The sequence below is a fragment of the Sus scrofa genome, chromosome 6 (genome assembly GCF_054392235.1).
Source record: "Sus scrofa isolate SSC_HxYL_T2T_F1_AM1 chromosome 6, Sscrofa_HxYL_maternal_Yorkshire_Landrace_v2.0, whole genome shotgun sequence".
NCBI lineage: Eukaryota > Metazoa > Chordata > Mammalia > Artiodactyla > Suidae > Sus > Sus scrofa.
Genome location: NC_139388.1, coordinates 100995803 through 101012542, shown reverse-complemented (window position 1 = coordinate 101012542; position 16740 = coordinate 100995803). Strand labels below are relative to the sequence as shown.

General features: G+C 44.8%; 1 protein-coding gene and 1 long non-coding RNA gene across 2 annotated transcripts in view; both read left to right on the top strand.

The window, feature by feature from the left end:
• LDLRAD4 (low density lipoprotein receptor class A domain containing 4) overlaps nucleotides 1–16740 on the top strand; it is a 176925-nt gene that overhangs the window by 35875 nt on the left and 124310 nt on the right. The gene's annotated exons all lie outside the window — the stretch shown is intronic.
• Nucleotides 11306–14721, top strand: LOC146402704 (uncharacterized). The gene is made up of 2 exons (XR_014807597.1): nucleotides 11306–11988; nucleotides 12275–14721. It is a non-coding gene; the product is annotated as an uncharacterized LOC146402704 (long non-coding RNA).

Genomic DNA, 16740 nt, shown 5'->3' with positions numbered 1-16740 from the left:
TCATCAGCGGCAAGGTTTTGTGCCCATCCATGGGCTGCAGATGAGGCTGACTCCTGGCCTTGATCTCAGCTGTTCCTTTCCCTGTGGCCCAGGTCCCTGCAGGGGGGCTGCCGGGCCCCTTCCTGTGGCTTTCTGCTCTGGGCTTGGTCCTCTCCATCCACTGCCCTCTCCCTCCTGGGCCTGGCAGCCACTGCAGTGGGGAATTTGGCTGATAGTTTTGTGTGTTAAGGTCTTGTGGTTGTAATGATTTTCCTTCTCGCAAAAATTCCAATGATTGGAATTTCTCAGCTGTTTGGGTTCTGGATAAGTGGGACTCAATTTCATCTAAGGACTTAAAAGCTTGGTTTTCTGAGGTTACTGTTGAAGATGCTGAGGAAGGAAGATATTTTGATAAGCCAGTGGACACAAGCTGTTATGCTTTCAAAACTCCTCCTCCTTCTGGTCCTTAGTAGCTAAGGTGTCTGCACACAGCACAGCCTTGCCCTTGGCTTGGTTCTCTGCCACTGGCGTTGCTGCAGTAATGGCATTTTCCGTCTCCCGAGTCCTTACCCACGTCGTTAACCTTAGCTTGTGCCGCTTTGTTACAGGCTAAGCGAATGCACAGAGTAAAATCCTAAAATGTGTCATGCAGTATTATATTGTAAACCTGTAAAAATTCTTAACAAAGTTAGTGGTTTGGAAAGATTTTCATGAGAACTCCTTCGGCTAAAAGGTAATAAATTCCTTAAAATAACTGAACTTTGGCTTATAACAAGGTCATGATTTGGCAGTGTCCATGTTTTTAAAACTTTCCAGAATGCAGAGGAGGAAATGATTCTGAGACAATGTAGTGATTTAAAAAATAAAGATAATAAATTAACATTTGCATTATTTGCCAGTAGTTGATTTCCTCTCTTCCAACTTTTTATCCCACATTCTGAATAAAGGAAGAACTAGAAGATTAGCTATACTTTTTTTTTTTTTTCCTGGTTGGAATTGATTTTGCAGAAGTGGAAATTTGGCAGCAGGGATGGAAACTAGCAAATCAGTTTACAGTGTTCTGTGCTTAGTTTAATGAAACCCGCAAGAATGAGGAAAGACTCTGTGACCTCAAATAAGAGAAGGCCAAACCGCGTAGGTTTTCTGGAATTTTATTTTTACCCTATTAATTCAGTAGCATGTAGAACAGCATGTCCAGACTGTAGTTGGTTAATAGTTGCCTCCAAGTGGGTAGAATTTCAACTTCAGGAGTTATTTTTTGATGATCTCATGGAGAAAATGCTGGGAAATATTTTCTAAGAATAGTGTAAAATGAAGAGGAATGTGGTAATTTTTAAAGTAAAAGCTGTGACCCAATGGAATATAAGTATTTGGCTGAGGACTGTCTTTACAACCAGACGCTGACCTCTCACGAACTTGACCTCTAATGAGGTAGTAGAACCATGTATCTGTTTTCAATTAAAATGATTGATTAACATGGGAAAATTGGAGCGTCTGTATTTCTTTCACGTGAAAAGGGCTGGAGGACTTTCTTTGAATGATGGTTTCCCGGGCTCCTGGCGCTCCCACTGACCTAACGTGGCTTGCATGTAGTGGATCAGAGCTTTAGTGGCCGAGTTACTTCCCCACAGAGGTTCTCGTCTCATCCTGGGCTGGCCCTGCCTTCAAGCCTGCCCCTGCCTATGTTCTTTCACTCCCCCACTGGGGGGCTGATCCCTGCTCTTCCCAGGTGGCCCTTCCCTCACCACCAGCGGTGGCTCCTGTCACCTGGACATGCTGTGGTTCACTTGAATGCCTGCCTTCAAGCAGGTGCTCTCTGCTGAGGGGTCTGCTGTGCACGGAACATACATCATTAGGGGGCTAGGTGTGACCTTGACCTGCCAACCACCAGGGCTGTCTAGTTCTTGGTTACTGGGGACCCCTGGGGGCTGGTTAGACGTGCAGACCAGCCATGTCTAAACCTGCCCTGCTCTGAAGTACAAGGTAGCTCTCATGCCAGGCCTATTGTCAAGACCATTTACAAGTTTATCGAAGCATTGAAAGCCAAGGGCAAAGGTCTTTCAGCAGTGGAATGTGTTTTCATTAAGTTATTTCAGGATACCGGGTCCTGGACTTTACGTGAAGAGTTTACACACAGATTGCGTAGACGGAGTGACTTCCATTAGCTGCTGCTCTCTGGTTTGTCTGCAGGGCTGTGTTGTGAAGGATGGTCCTTCAGGACGCCCTAAATCACGGGTAGCTCTGCAGGCTGGGAGGGTAGGGAACAACAGGGGAGACAGCTGATGTTGTGATGAACGTGGGGTTATTACTTCTTTTTTTTTTTTTTTTTTTGTCTTTTGTCTTTTTTTTTTTGTTGTTGTTGTTGTTGCTATTTCTTGGGCCGCTCCCACGGCATATGGAGGTTCCCAGGCTAGGGGTTGAATCAGAGCTGTAGCCACCGGCCTACGCCAGAGCCACAGCAACGCGGGATCCGAGCCGCGTCTGCAGCCTACACCACAGCTCACGGCAACGCCGGATCGTTAACCCACTGAGCAAGGGCAGGGATCAAACCCGCAACCTCATGGTTCCTAGTCGGATTCGTTAACCACTGCGCCACGACGGGAACTCCAAGGGTTATTACTTTTTAATAGTCATTCATTAAGTGCCTTAGTTAACGCCCAGACCAGGGTTTTAGAACCCCCGGTCGCAACTCATTGGTAGGTGGTGAAATTGTTTTTACTAGGTTATCACCAGCAGTGAAAAAGTGACTTGCAGCAGAGGAGACGGGGATGTAGGTCACATCATCAGGCTGAGTAGTTTTAGAAACTTTAAAAATGTTATACATGTGATAAGTATATATGAATATTTGCTGTTACAGCTCAGTGTATGTATATGTCCATCCATGCATATGCATGTTTATGTATTTATATATGTGTGCATGTGTGTAGGTGCATGTGTGCAAATACATGCACATGTATATTGCATTAAAAATGTTGGACAGTATAAAGCAGCTAATACCACGGAGGGGTTACAGAGGAAGGATTAAAAGACAGTGTGTGTAGCTTAACAGAGGAGAAAGACCAAGCATAGGTGTTTATTATTGGCTCAGTTTGCTGAAATGATTGCTGTGTCCCCAGATATCGGTGAACAGTGAACAGTTTGCTGGTCAGTACTGTTGGGAAGCAGGGTGTTAGGGTTTGAAATTGCCGTGGTTCCTTCAGAGCTGTCCTGCCCCTAATGGAGTCAGTATTCAGAGTCCAGTGAGGCCTAATCAAGACCCAAGTGACTTTGACCTGAACTCCATTCTGCACTGCGGAGGCCCCTTGGGAGCGCCTGTCGTGGTTGCCTTGGTGAACGGCCAGCGTCTGTGAAGCATGAGCGGAGCCCCAGCGCTGGTCCCATGTGACACTGGCAGAGCCTCTGCCCGTGGCTTCCGTTTCTGGCCGGACAGGTGGGCGGAGGGAAGCCTGTGGGGGTGGGGGGCGTGGTCTCCCCAACCTCACCTCTTGGTGCCCCTGGCAGCACCTGCGTGCTTGTCCTGGGACCTCTGTGCAGAGGCCCTGGCAGCTGCTGGCCTCCTTCCAGCTGGCGGGGTCCCGCTTGCCCACTCCCCCCTCTGCAGCAGTGTCTGGATCCCAGCCACGGTTTCCTAGGGGCTCCCCGACCCTCTGGTTGCAGATGCCAGTGGCCCGCATGTGCGGTCGCTTGTGTACCTGGTGGCTGATCACTGGCGTAGTGGGTTGGGGTAGATTTTGACGCCCTGGGTTTTTTCTTCCCGTTCCTGTGATTTGACGCCTCCCACAGCACCGCTCCCTCCCGGCCCGGGCTCAACCATAGAGGCAGCTCTCCACCCAGAACCGCGTCTGTATTTGAGGTTATCTGTTAATAGACGTCAGTCAGATAAGGAGAACAGTCTTTATCTTTGGCTTATGAAAAACGGTCTTGACATTTTATTATGATAGCACAGACTTGTTTGTGCCTGTCCTATTTCCCATGGTACATTTTGGGTTTTCCGGAAATGACAACCTAGGCCCTCCTTAATTTCTGATGGTACATGGCAGGAAGCTTGGGACATAACAGGTCTGTAGAATAATTCTGCTTCACCAACATGGGCCGAGCCTGCTGTGCCCCCTCCACCTCTAGCTGTTAGGGTCAGGACCCTTGTGAACCAACAAGGTCCACAGCATCTGCACTGTCCTTGCCTGTAGGATGTTGAGCGGAGTGGCTGGAAGGGTCGGAAATCTGCTTATAGTGAACAACTTGTTGCTGTTTCCAGAGTACTAGAGTGGGGTGGAACATAATAGGACAACAAAAATACACCTTAGTTTTCACAGGTATGCCCAAGAATAAAGCATCATTTTTGATGCCTCAGTTATGTCTTATTTCTTATTTATAACCATTTGATTTGATCGCTGTGTGGATCTGCCTGTAGGATGGAATAGGGTTCAAATCCTAGCTCTGCATCTCACTCTCTGTGTGACCTAGGACAAGTTACCTAAATGCTCCAGGCCCTGGTGTGCTCCTCTGTCAGTAAGAGCACTAGTAGCATGCACGCCAGGCTGCTGTGAGGGGTAAATGAGATGGCAGTGTAAGGTGCCAGGCTGGGTACCAGGCACATGTGAATTATTATTATGTAAAGATGAATGAGCAAGATGCCTGAGTATCTTGATGTGTTTGATTTTTTCTTGTAATGATTGTCCACACAGGAGGTTGGAAGCACGGCCCACTGCCATGTTGGCTATGAAGTGGCCTCACGATGCAGTGTTGGCCTGGCGGCTGCCCTGCTTCCCTCATAGGAGGTCCCTCATCTGACCTCTGTAAAGATGGAAGATGGAGCTTCTGAACTTTGCAAGGGGTTCAGCTGCCTGTGTAGTTTAGTGTAAGGCCTGGGCTCTGAGAGGGCAGGATGTTTCTCAGGAGGTGGTGGCCCAGCCCAGCTTGGCTGGGTTGGCTCCCCTTCCTCCTTGGCTCTGCTTCTCAGTTCTCAGGGCCCAAGACGGGGCACCTGGCAGGGCAGGCAGGCAGCACCCATCTAGCCCTGCAGAGGAGCTGTTGGTGGCCCTGCGTATGGTGCTGTCCTGTGGGGCCACCTCTGTGTTCCCAGAAGTGACAGGAAGCCAGGAAGGTTTAGGAGGAGACCTGGCATCTATTTCCTCTGATCTTTTTATGTAACTGAAGTCTGTACCTATGTCTGACACGGTGTCCGCCAGCGGCTGAGATTCTGTACTTGTCCAGGCGCTTGTGTTTCAGGGCCCTCCTCATAGGACTTGGACCCAGGACTGAGCTGACAGAGAAAGGACCCTGCAGTGGCCTGTCCCCTGACCTGTTGTCCTTCACCTCCGTGAGAAGGCAAGGCATTGGGAGGGTTAGGCTGAATATGCCTCACTCCCCTGGGACTTCAGTCCTCTACCAGGTGTGTGACCTTCCCTGCTCTGGTGCAAGGAGGTCCCCTCCCCTTTTCTTGCTCTGCTTCTCACCAGCTCCAGCCTCCCAGGCTACAGCCACTGAGGCCATGTGCTGTGCAGACTGCTGGACATGTGTCAGGAGGTGGCTTTGGGAGGTGGCTTGGGGCCGGTGACATTACCAGCCCTGAAGGACTGTCCTCAGGCGCCTGGAGCGCTGGCCTGGTTTGGAGGCCCTCTGCCTGTGCCATTTCATGGTTTCCCTGGTTGGGGTGCGGTCCTGATGTCCTGTCCCCTTTCTCAGAAGCGCGGGCTTGGGGCACAGCAGTGCTTGGTGAGGCAGTGGGCGGGTCTGAGGGTGCAGGGGCAGCGCGGACTCTCACTCTGGGGCTGTGTCTTGCTCTGCCTGCTCAGAGGTGGCCCCGGGACCCCTCCAGCTCCCTGCTGAGGCATTGCCTGTTTTCACACATAGGGTGCAGCCCAAGAGACTTGAAATTATGCTGAGGAGAAGGGGTGACTTTATTGAACTTGTCTGCTTCACATGTCGTGGGACTGGTGCTTTTAGTTTTTCTTGGCCTGCGGGGTAGCTTTCTGCTGCCCGCGAGGCTGAGCACAGGGCTGAAGCCTGGAGATAATGTTCAGGCTGTTGAGTGATTTATGAGGGAGGAGGAATTATAATAAGATCCTGGTATAGATTTCAGCAGAGTCTGATGTGTTTCTGTAATGAGCGAAGTTTTTATTTTGTACTCTCTTCAGTAATATAACAGATTTCAGTATTTTAAAATTTCCCTTTTATTATATCAGTCTTTTCAAATTCTAAAATAGACACAATTTGAGTCAAGATATTCTTTGAATAAAAAACAGTAATTTATCTCTCAAGGATAGCAGAAACTGAATGATTTATGCATTCAACTTTTATTTTAAACAGAGCTTAAATAAAATCTTGCTTAAAAGAATTACAGGACTTCCCTTTGTGGCTCAGTGGTTAACGAACCCTACTAGCATCCATGAGGACACCGGTTCGATCCCTGGCCTCGCTCAGTGGGTTAAGGATCTGGTGTTGCTGTGAGCTGTGGTGTAGGTCACAGATGTGGCTCGGATCCTGCGTTGCTGTGGCTCTGGCGATAGGCCGGAAGTTATAGCTCCGATTGGACCTCTAGTGTGCGAACCTTCATATGCTGCGGATGCAGCCCTAAAAAAAAAAAAAAAAAAAAAAAAAAAAGACAAAAATAAAAACATCTTAACCTTTGAAATAGATTGTCATAAAGCTGACATTAGCTTTTTGTTTCATAATTAGAGCCAGGTTATTTGACCTACACAGGTTTTTTTCCATTTTGATTTGGAATGGATTGTACAAATGAAAAATTAAGAATGATTCACAAATTCTTACTTTGGAAATTTTCTTAGGGATTTTTTGTATTACTCAATGAATTTTATTACATTTATAGTTGTACAGTGATCATCACAACCAAATTTTATAGCATTTCCATCCCAAACCCCAGCACATCCCCCCACCCCCCCAACCTGTATCCTTTGGAAACCATAAGTTTTTCAAAGTCTGTGAGTCAGCATCTGTTATGCAAAGAAATTCATTGTGACCTTCTTTTAAAATTCTACATGTACATGATAGCGTTTGGTGATGGTGGCTGTCTGACTGACTTCACTTATCATGATAATCTCTAGGTCCATCCATGTTGCTACAAATGCCGTTATTTCTTTCCTTTTAATGGCTGAATAATATTCCATTGTGTATATGTACCACATCTTCTTTACCCACTCCTCTGTCAGTGGACATTTAGGTTGTTTCCATATCTTGGCTATTGTATAGAGAGCTGCGGTGAACATTGGAGTACATTTGTCTTTTTGAGCCATGGTTTTCTCTGGATAGATGCCCAGAAGTGGGATTGCTGGATCAAAAGGTAATTCTATTTTTAGTTTTCTGAGCAGTCTCCATACTGTTTTCCACAGTGGTTGCACCAGTTTACATTCCCACCAACAGTGTAATAGAGTTCCCTTTTCTCCACACCCTCTCCAGCACTTATTGTTTGTAGACTTTTGGATGATGGCCATTCTGGCTGGTGTAAGGTGGTGCCTCCTAGTAGTTTTGATTTGCATTTCTCTAATAATGAGTGATGTTGAACATGTTTTCATGTGTTTTTTGGCCATCTGTATGTCTTCTTTGGAGAATTGTCTGTTTAGATCTTCTGCCCATTTTTTGATGTGGTTGGTTGTTTTTTTTGGTATTGAGTGGTAGGAGGTGTTTAAAAATGTTGGAGATTAATCCCTTGTCAGTTGATTCATTTGCAGATATTTTCTTCCATTCTGTGGTTGTCTTTTCATTTTGTTTAGAGTTTCCTTTGCTGTGTAGAAACTGTTAAGTTTAATTAAGTCCCATTTGTTTATTTTTGTTTTTACTGTCATGACTCTAAGAGGTGGATCTGAGAAGATATTGCTATTGTTTATGTCAGAGAGTGTTTGGCCTATGTTTTCCTCTAAGAGTTTTATAGTCTCTGATCTTACATCTAGGTCTTTAATCCACTTTGAGTTTATTTTTGTGTATGGTGTTAGGGAGTGTTCTAATTTCATTCTTTTCCATGTGGCTGTCCAATTTTCCCAGCACCACTTATTGAACAGGCTGTCTTTTCTCCATTGTATATTCTTGCCTCCTTTGTCATGGATTAGTTGACTGTAGGCCTGTGGGTTTAATTCCGGGCTTTCTCTCCTATTCCACTGATCTACATTTCTGTCTTGGTGCCAGTACCATATGATTTTGATGATTGTTGCTTTGTAGTATAGTCTGAAGTCTGGGAGCCTGATTCCTCCAGCTCCATTTCTCTTTCTCAGGATGGCTTTGGCTATTCTGGATCTTTCGTGCTTCCAAACAAACTTTAAAATATTTTGTTTGAGTTCCGTGAAAAATGTCCTTGGTAATTTGATAGGGATTGCATTGCATCTGTAGATTGCCTTGATATTGACTCTTCCAATCCAAGAGCATGGTATGTCTTTCCATCTATTTGTGTCATCTTTGATTTCTTTCATCAGTGTCTTATAGTTTTCAGAGTACAGGTCTTTTGTCTCTTTAGGTAGGTTTACTCCTAGGTATTTTATTCTTTTGGATGCGATGGGAAACAGGATTGCTTCCCTAATTTCTTTTTCTGCTCTTTCATTGTTTGTGTATAGAATGCTGTTGATTTCTGTGTATTAATTTTGTATCCTGCGACTTTGCCAAATTCGTGGATAAGCTCTAACAGTTTTCTGGTCGAGTCTTTAGGATTCTCTAGGTATAGTATCATGTCATCCGCAAATAGTGATAGTTTTACTTCTTCCTTTCCAATTTGGATTCCTTTTATTTCTTTTTCTTCTGATTACTGTGGCTAGGACTTCCAAAATTATGCTGAACTGTAGTGGCAAGAGCAGACAACCTTGTCTTGTTCCTGATCTCAGTGGGAATTGTTTCAGCTTTTCGCCATTGAAAATGATGTTAGCTCTGGATTTGTCATATATGGCCTTTATTATGTTGAGGTAGATTCCCTCTATGCCCACTTTCTGAAGGGTTTTTATCAGAAATGGGTGTTGGATTTTGTCAAAGGCTTTTTCTGCGACTATTGAGAGGATCATGGGGCTTCTATTCTTCAGTTTGTTAATGCGGTGTATCACATTGATTGATTTGCAGGTATGGAAGAACCCTTGCATCCCTGGGATAAATCCCACTTGATCATGATGTACAATCCTTTTAATGTATTGTTGGATTTGGTTGAGAATTTTTGCATCTATGTTCATCAGTCAGATTGGCCTGTAATTTTCTTTTTTTGTGGAATCTTTGTCTGGTTTTGGTATCAGGGTGATGGTGTCCTCATAGAATGAGTTTGGGAGTGTCCTTTCCTCTGCTATTTTTTGAAATAGTTTCAGAAGGGTAGGTGTTAGCTCTTGTCTAAATGATAGAATTTGCCTGTGAAGCCATCTGGTCCTGGACTTTTGTTTGTTGGAAGTTTTTTCACTATAGTTTCAATTTCAGTGCTTGTGATTGATCCGTTCATCTTTTCTATTTCACCTAGGTTTAGTCTTGGAAGATTTTACCTTTCTAAGAATTTGTCCATTTCTTCTAGGTTTTCCGTTTTATTGGTATATAGTTGCATATAGTAGTCTCTTATGATCCTTTGTGTTTCTGTGATGTCCGTTGTTACTTCTCCTTTTTCATTTCTAATTTCATCGATTTGAGTCCTCTCTCTTTTTTTCTTGATGAGTCTGGATAAGGGTTTATCAATTTTGTTGATCTTTTCAAAGAACCAGTTTTTCATTTCATTGATCTTTTCTATGGTTTTCTTTGTTTCTATTTCATTGATTTCTGCTCTGATCTTTATGATTTCTTTCCTTCTGCTAACTTTAGGTCTTGTCTATTCTTCTCTCTCTAGTTGCTTTAGATGTAAAGTTAGCTTGTCTGTTTGAGCTTTTTCTTGTTTCCTGAGGTGGGCTTGTATTGCTATAAACTTCCCTCTTAGAACTGCTTTTGCTGCATCCCATAGGTTTTGGAGTGTCACATTTTTGTTGTCATTGGTTCTAGGTATTTTTTAATTTCCTCTTCAATGTCTTCAGTGATCCACTGGTTATTTAGTAGCATGTTGTTTAGTGCCCACATGTTTGTGTTTGTTGCAGTTTTTTTTTTTCCTTGTTGTTGATTTCCAGTCATAGAGTGTTGTGGTCAGAAAAGATGCTTGATTTCAATCTTCTTAAAGTTAGCACGTCTTGATTTGTGCCCCTGAATGTCAGCAATCCTAGAGAATGTTCCATGTGCACTTGAGAAGAATGTGAATTCTGGTGCTTTTGGATGGAATGTCCTATAAATATCTATTAAGTCCATCTGGTCTAATGCTTCATTCAGGGCCTGTGTTTCCTTTTTGATTTTCTGTCTGGATGATCTGTCCATTGCTGTAAGTGGGGTGTTAAAGTCCCCCACTGTTATTGTGTTATTGTCAATTTCTCCTTTTAAGGTTGTTAGCAGTTGCCTTATGTATTGAGGTGCTCCTATGTTGGGTGCGTAGATATTTAAAATTGTTATATCTTCTTCTTGGATTGATCCTTTGATCATTATGTAATGTCCTTCCTTATCTCATATAATATTCTTCATTTTAAGGTCTATTTTGTCTGATATGAGTATTGCTACTCCAGCTTTCTTTTGATTCCCATTGGCATGGAATATTTTCTTCCATCCTCTCACTTTCAATTTGTCTGTGTCCCTAGAAGTGAAGTGGGTCTCTTGAGGACAGCAAATATGTGGGTCTTGTTTTTCTATCCATTCAGCCAGTCTGTGTCTTTTGGTTGGGGCACTTAGTCCATTTATAGTTAAAGTAATTATTGATATGTATGTTCTTATTGCCATTTTATTAACTGTTTTAGAGTTGGTTTTCTTGCTCTTTTTTCTTCCCTTCTTCTCCTGTTTTCTCCTCTTGTGGTTTGATCACTATCTTTAGTGCTGTATTTGAGTTGATTTTTCTTATTTATATGTGTATCTAGAGTAGATTTTTGGCTTGCAGTTACCCTGAAGTTTTGATATAGGAGTATATATATATATATATATATATATATATATATATATATATATATGAGATTGTTGTAAGTTGTTGGTCTCTTAATTGCAAGTGCATCTCCAGTGTCCTGCATCTGTACCCTTCTCTTCTCACGATTCCTGATTTTGGTAGCATATTTGTGTGTGGATGATTTCCTGCCTATACTGTGTATAGGTCTTTACTGGTGAGCCTTGTCTTTTGTGGGGTTTTTTTTGGTTTGTTTGTTTCTAGTTGCAGCCTTTTCTGCCTAGAGAAGTTCCTTTAGTGTTGTTGTAAAGCTTGTTTAGTGTTGCCGAATTCTCTTAGCTTTTTCTTATCTGTGGAGCTTTTGATTTCTCCTTAAAATCTGAATGAGAGCCTTGCTAATGTTGCTTGGTTGGAGGTTTTTTCCTTTCATCACATTAAGTAAATCATGCCACTCCCTTCTGGCCTGCAGAGTTGCTGCTGAAAAATCTGCTGATGACCTTATCGGGGTTCCCTTGTATGTTATTTGTTTCTTTTCCCTCACTGCTTTCAGTATTTTCTCATTGTATTTAATTTTGGTCAGTGTTTCAGGATGTTCCTCCTTGGGTTTATTTTATATGGTACTCATGTGCTTCTTGGATGTGAGTGAGTGGTTCCTTTCCCATACTAGGGAAGTTTTTGGCTATTATCTCTTCAAATATTTTTTCTGTCCCCTTCTCTCTCTCTTCTCTTTCTGGTACCCCTATAATACAGATGTTGGTGTGTTTAATATTGTCCCAGAGTTTTCTGAGACTCTCTTCATTTGTTTTCAATCTTTTTTCTCTTCTGTTCTGCATCAGTGATTTCCAGTAGTCTGTCTTCCACCCCGCTTATTCGTTCTTTTGCCTCTTACATTCTGCTGTTGGTTGCTTCTAATGAATTTTTTATTTCAGTTACTGTATTTTGCATCTCTGCTTGTTTAAGTTTTAAATCTTGTATTTCATTGCTCAGTGTTTGCTGTAAATTTGTCTCCAGTTCATTTCCAATGACTTGCATCATCTTCAGCATCATCAGTCTAAAATCTTTTTCCTGGAGGATGATAATCTCCAGATCATTTAGATGTTTTTTTTTTTTTATTGTTGTTGTTGTTGTTGTTGCTGCTATTTCTTGGGCCGCTCCCGCGGCATATGGAGATTCCCAGGCTAGGGGTTGAATCAGAGCTGTAGCCACCGGCCTACACCAGAGCCACAGCAACGCGGGATCCGAGCCGCGTCTGCAACCTACACCACAGCTCACGGCAACGCCGGATCGTTAACCCACTGAGCAAGGGCAGGGACCGAACCCGCAACCTCATGGTTCCTAGTCGGATTCGTTAACCACTGCGCCACGACGGGAACTCCCATTTAGATGTTTTACTGGGGTTTTCTCTTGCTCTCTTATCTGAGATATAGTTCTCTGCCTTTTCATTTTTATAGGTTTTTGGTGTGGTGTCCTTTTTGCAGGCAATGGAGTTGTAACCTCTCTTACTTCTGGTGTCTGCCCCCCTTGTGGCTGAAGTTGGTACAGAGGCTTGCTGTAGGCTTCCTGATGGGAGGGACTGATGCCTGCCCACTGGCAGGTGGGGCTGATTCCTCTCCCTCTGGTGGGTGGGGCTTTGTCTCTGGGTGAGATTAGAGGCAGGTGTGTGCCTGGGGGGTCTTTAGGCAGCCTGTTTACTGATGGGTAGGGCTGTGATCCCACCTGGATTATTGTTTGGCCTGGGGCTTCTCAGTGCTGATGGGTGGGGCCAGATTTTCTGAACTTGGCCACCTCTAGAGGAACACATGCTGATAAATATTCCTGAGAGCTTTGTCTCCAATGTCCTTCCCTACAAGTCACCCTGTTTTCCTTGGAGATCCTCCATGAACTGCAGTCAGGTCCAACCCAGATTCCTATGGAGCCTCTGCTTTGCCCTGAGACCTAGTGCACATGAAAGTTTGTGTGCACCCTTCAAGAATGGGGTCTCTGTTTCCCTGAGTCCCATGGAGCTCCTGTGCACAAGCACCACTGGCCTTCAATGCCAGATGCACTGGGGGCTCTTTCTTCCAATGCCAGGTGTGGGGATTGACGTGCGACTCAGAGCTCGCACTCCTGTAGGTGAGTCTCCATGATACAGTTACTTTCCAGTCTGTGGGCTTCCCACCTGGGAGGTATGGGGTTGCTTATACCATGTAATTGCTCCTCCTACCTCTTGATATGGCCTCCTCTTTGTCTTCTGGAGTAGGACATCTTTTTGAAAGTTTCCAGTCCATTTGGTTGAAGGTCGTTCAGCACTTGGTTGTAGTTTTGCTGTTTTTATGAGAGAAGGTGAGCCCCAGTCCTTCTGTTCTGCCATCTTATTCCTGTCTCTTAGGGATTTTTTTTTATTTGTTTTTTTACCTTCAGCTGGTAGCCCAGTGCCAGAGAAGTGGTAAGGCTATTTGGCCAAGTGGTAACTACCGAGCACCATTTCTAAGCACTGGCTCAGGTGCACAGGTAATATGAAATAAGCGGAAGTGGCCCAATTGTTCATCACTTAGGTGTTGAGCTTGAGGCTAAGTGTCTTCCACCCATTTTGAAATTGATTTTGAGGCTCTGAGCTCTGCTTTATTTTAAACTCTATTGCTTTGGTCTTATTGCTGATAACTAGAGATTAGCAAATCATAACTCTTTTGATTTGGCTTATTTTGAAAATATGTTAAGAGCCTCCCATGGGTTCATATTCTTCAATGTCTTGGCAATGGCAGGGTGATGGTGATGTTGGTTCTTGCCCCAAGGAGCTCATGGTCAAGTAGGAGAAATGAATTTTCGCTTTTGGATGGATGAGGCAGTTAGGAGGGCTGTTTTTACATGCTAGTTATGTGTGCATTCAATATATATGTATTTATTTTATATAACCCCATATTTAGTTAATTGCTAAATTAAATGTGTTTACTGTCGCTGCAAAACAAACCATAAACTCAATGGCTTAAACCAACATCCACATGCTATTCCACAGTTTCCACAGTTAGGAGTCTGGGGTGTGGCTTAGCTGGTTCTCTGCTCAGGATCTCAGAAGGCTGCACTCAGGCTGTCACTCAGCTGTGCTCTCTTCTGAACATATCAGTGGTAGAAGCGGCCACTGCTACACTCACCGAAGTTGTTGGCAGAATTCACTTCCTTGTGGCTGTGGGACTGCTGTTCTGTTTCCTGGTTGGCTGTCAGCTGGGGACCATTCTCAGCTCCTGGACGTGCCTGTGGCTCCTTCACGTCTTCAGAGCCAGGAAGGGAGTCCCTCACCTTCTACTGGGCCAAGATTGAGGCTCACTTTGTACAGTCTGATCAAAGGAATGATGTCCCATTATTCTTGTCATATTGTGCTGGTTTGAACCAAGTCATAGGTTCTGCCTGTGCCCAGAGGAGGGGATGATGCAAAGATTGGCCCCACTGAGGTCACCTTAGAGTTCCATCCACCACAAACGTTTTTGGTTATTCTACTGACTTCTGTTCCTAAGATTTTTGAATCCCGGGAAGGCAGACGAGAGTGGTCCCAGCCGAGGAATGATGCTGTCACCTGGACTCAGAAGTGGCTTGTTTTCTGAGGTTGCGGGTTCGATCCCTGGCCTCGCTCAGTGGGTTAAGGATCCGGCTTTGCCATGAGATGTGGTGTAGGTCGCAGATGCAGCTTGGATCTGGCATTGCTGTGGCTGTGGTGTAGGCCAGCAGCTGTAGCTTCGATTAGACCCCTAGCTTGGGAACCTTCATGTGCTGTGGGTGCAGCCCTAAAAAGCAAAAAAAAAAAAAAAAAAGAAGTGGGTTGTTTTCTTCTCTCAATAGGTAGAAAGCAGGAGGAAAAAGTAATGTGTGTAGGGCTGCATATCTGTAGGAAGGAGATACAGAAAACAGAGGCTGATGGCGCATGAGTTTGGGTGGCTGTCCACTGGCATCTCACAGGGTCATCTGGCCAGATGCAGTCATTTTTTTATCTAGCTGATCACCATGAGTGACATATGGTAGGAGCATGCTGTGGGGACAGGTCTCTTGGGGAGTGCACTGTGGCACACCAGCTAGACAGGTGGTGGCTCACTCAGCCTTGGACAGGTGTGTAAGCCTGCTCGCTGGCAGGCAGGGAGCTGGGAGCTGCGTTGTAAGGCCGACCTGACAGGAGCACTGTGTCATCCGCTTGGGAGGAGGAGCTGGCGACAGTGTGTGACCTGGAGCTGGGCTGTTTGCAAGCATGTTCTTCCTGCAGGAGGCTGGAGGGCAGGGGTCAACAGCCTTGCACACAGTGATGGATGTTGTCACCTTAGCTAGGTCTTTGCTAAGCGGGCGTCAGGTTGCTTCCACATAATTAGACGAGTTTCGGAGGAGGAAAAAGATGCTCCTGGGCCTGCCTCCCTTTACAGTGAAGGGTCAATGTGGTCAACACTTTTGGTTGTTAAGAAGGAAAATGGGGAGTTCCCGTCGTGGCGCAGTGGTTAACAAATCCAACTAGGAACCATGAGGTTGCGGGTTCGATCCCTGCCCTTGCTCAGTGGGTTAATGATCCAGCATTGCCGTGAGCTGTGGTGTAGGTCGCAGACACGGCTCATATCTCGCGTTGCTGTGGCTGTGGTGTAGGCTGGCAGCTGCAGCTCCGATTCAACCCCTAGCCTGGGAACCTCCATGTGCCGTGGGAGCAGCCCAAGAAATGGCAAAAAGACAAAAAAAAAAAAAAAAAAAAGAAAGAAAATGGTCTTTTCACAGCCATCCCTAGGATGCTTAGGATGTCTACAACTAACAAAACCTCTAATCCAATGAGGACATTGTCCAGTACACGTTCGTGGCCCCTCGTTGAAGGCTTTGATGCTTATGTTACTCATTTTGATATTTGTGCCTTTCACGGTGCCTGTCCTCAGATATTTTTTGGAGCCTGGGGAAGGGGTGGCACACTAAGAGATGGGGGAAATGGCTCAGCGGAATGGTTTACTTTTCCTTTCAGCAGTTCGAGTTCTGCATCTATAACCTCAAATCGCCGACTCCAGGTTGGGCCATTCTCCAGAACTGAGCCAGTTTTCAAACAGCTTAAAAGGTGAGTAGAACTAGACACTCTCCTCTTTGATAATGTTTGACAGGCACAGCTTGTCATGGATGAACCATTCAGAGATGGTTCCTCTCAAGAAAGTGGTCCCAACTCCTAGGTCCCCAAACCATCTAACCAGTGTAACTTTTTCTGATAGGAATGGCGTGATAACAGAGTAAATGTGACTTTTCTTCTTTAATACACAAGTATATTCACAGTGGACTGTGAATGTATGTAAAATGTATATTTCTCTTTTTCCAGCTTTATTAGGATATAATTGACATATAACATGTGTAAGCTTAAGTTGTATAGTGTGTTGATTTGCAATACCCATGTGTTTCAAAATGCTTGCCAGCAGAGCATTAGCTAATACCCCCATCACATCAGCTAATTATCATTTCTTCTTTGTGGTGAGAACGTGAAATAGGTATTTCTAGATTTTCGAGACTATCTGAAGACAAATAACCTTACTGTTCCATTTGTATTTATTGCTGAGCCTGAGTGTTTAAAACATCTAAGATGGGGGAGAAACAGGATGCTGTTTTTCTCCTTCTGGGTTTTTGTTCTGCTTGGCTCCCAGCCTCACGAGATGGGAGTCAGAGCAGGACTGCTGTGAGAGGCGAGGGGCACCCGTGCTTTGCAGGGCCCCTGGCATGGAGCACCCGGAATGGGCACCGGCTCCCCGCTCCTGCTGATGGAAGGGCGGGCAGCTGGCTTTTCTTTCACTGTTGGGAGCACAGCTGACCTGTGCTGTGAAGGGGTGTGACCTCCTGATAGGCTGCCTTCTTGTCCCTGTGTGTTTCTTCTTGGAGGG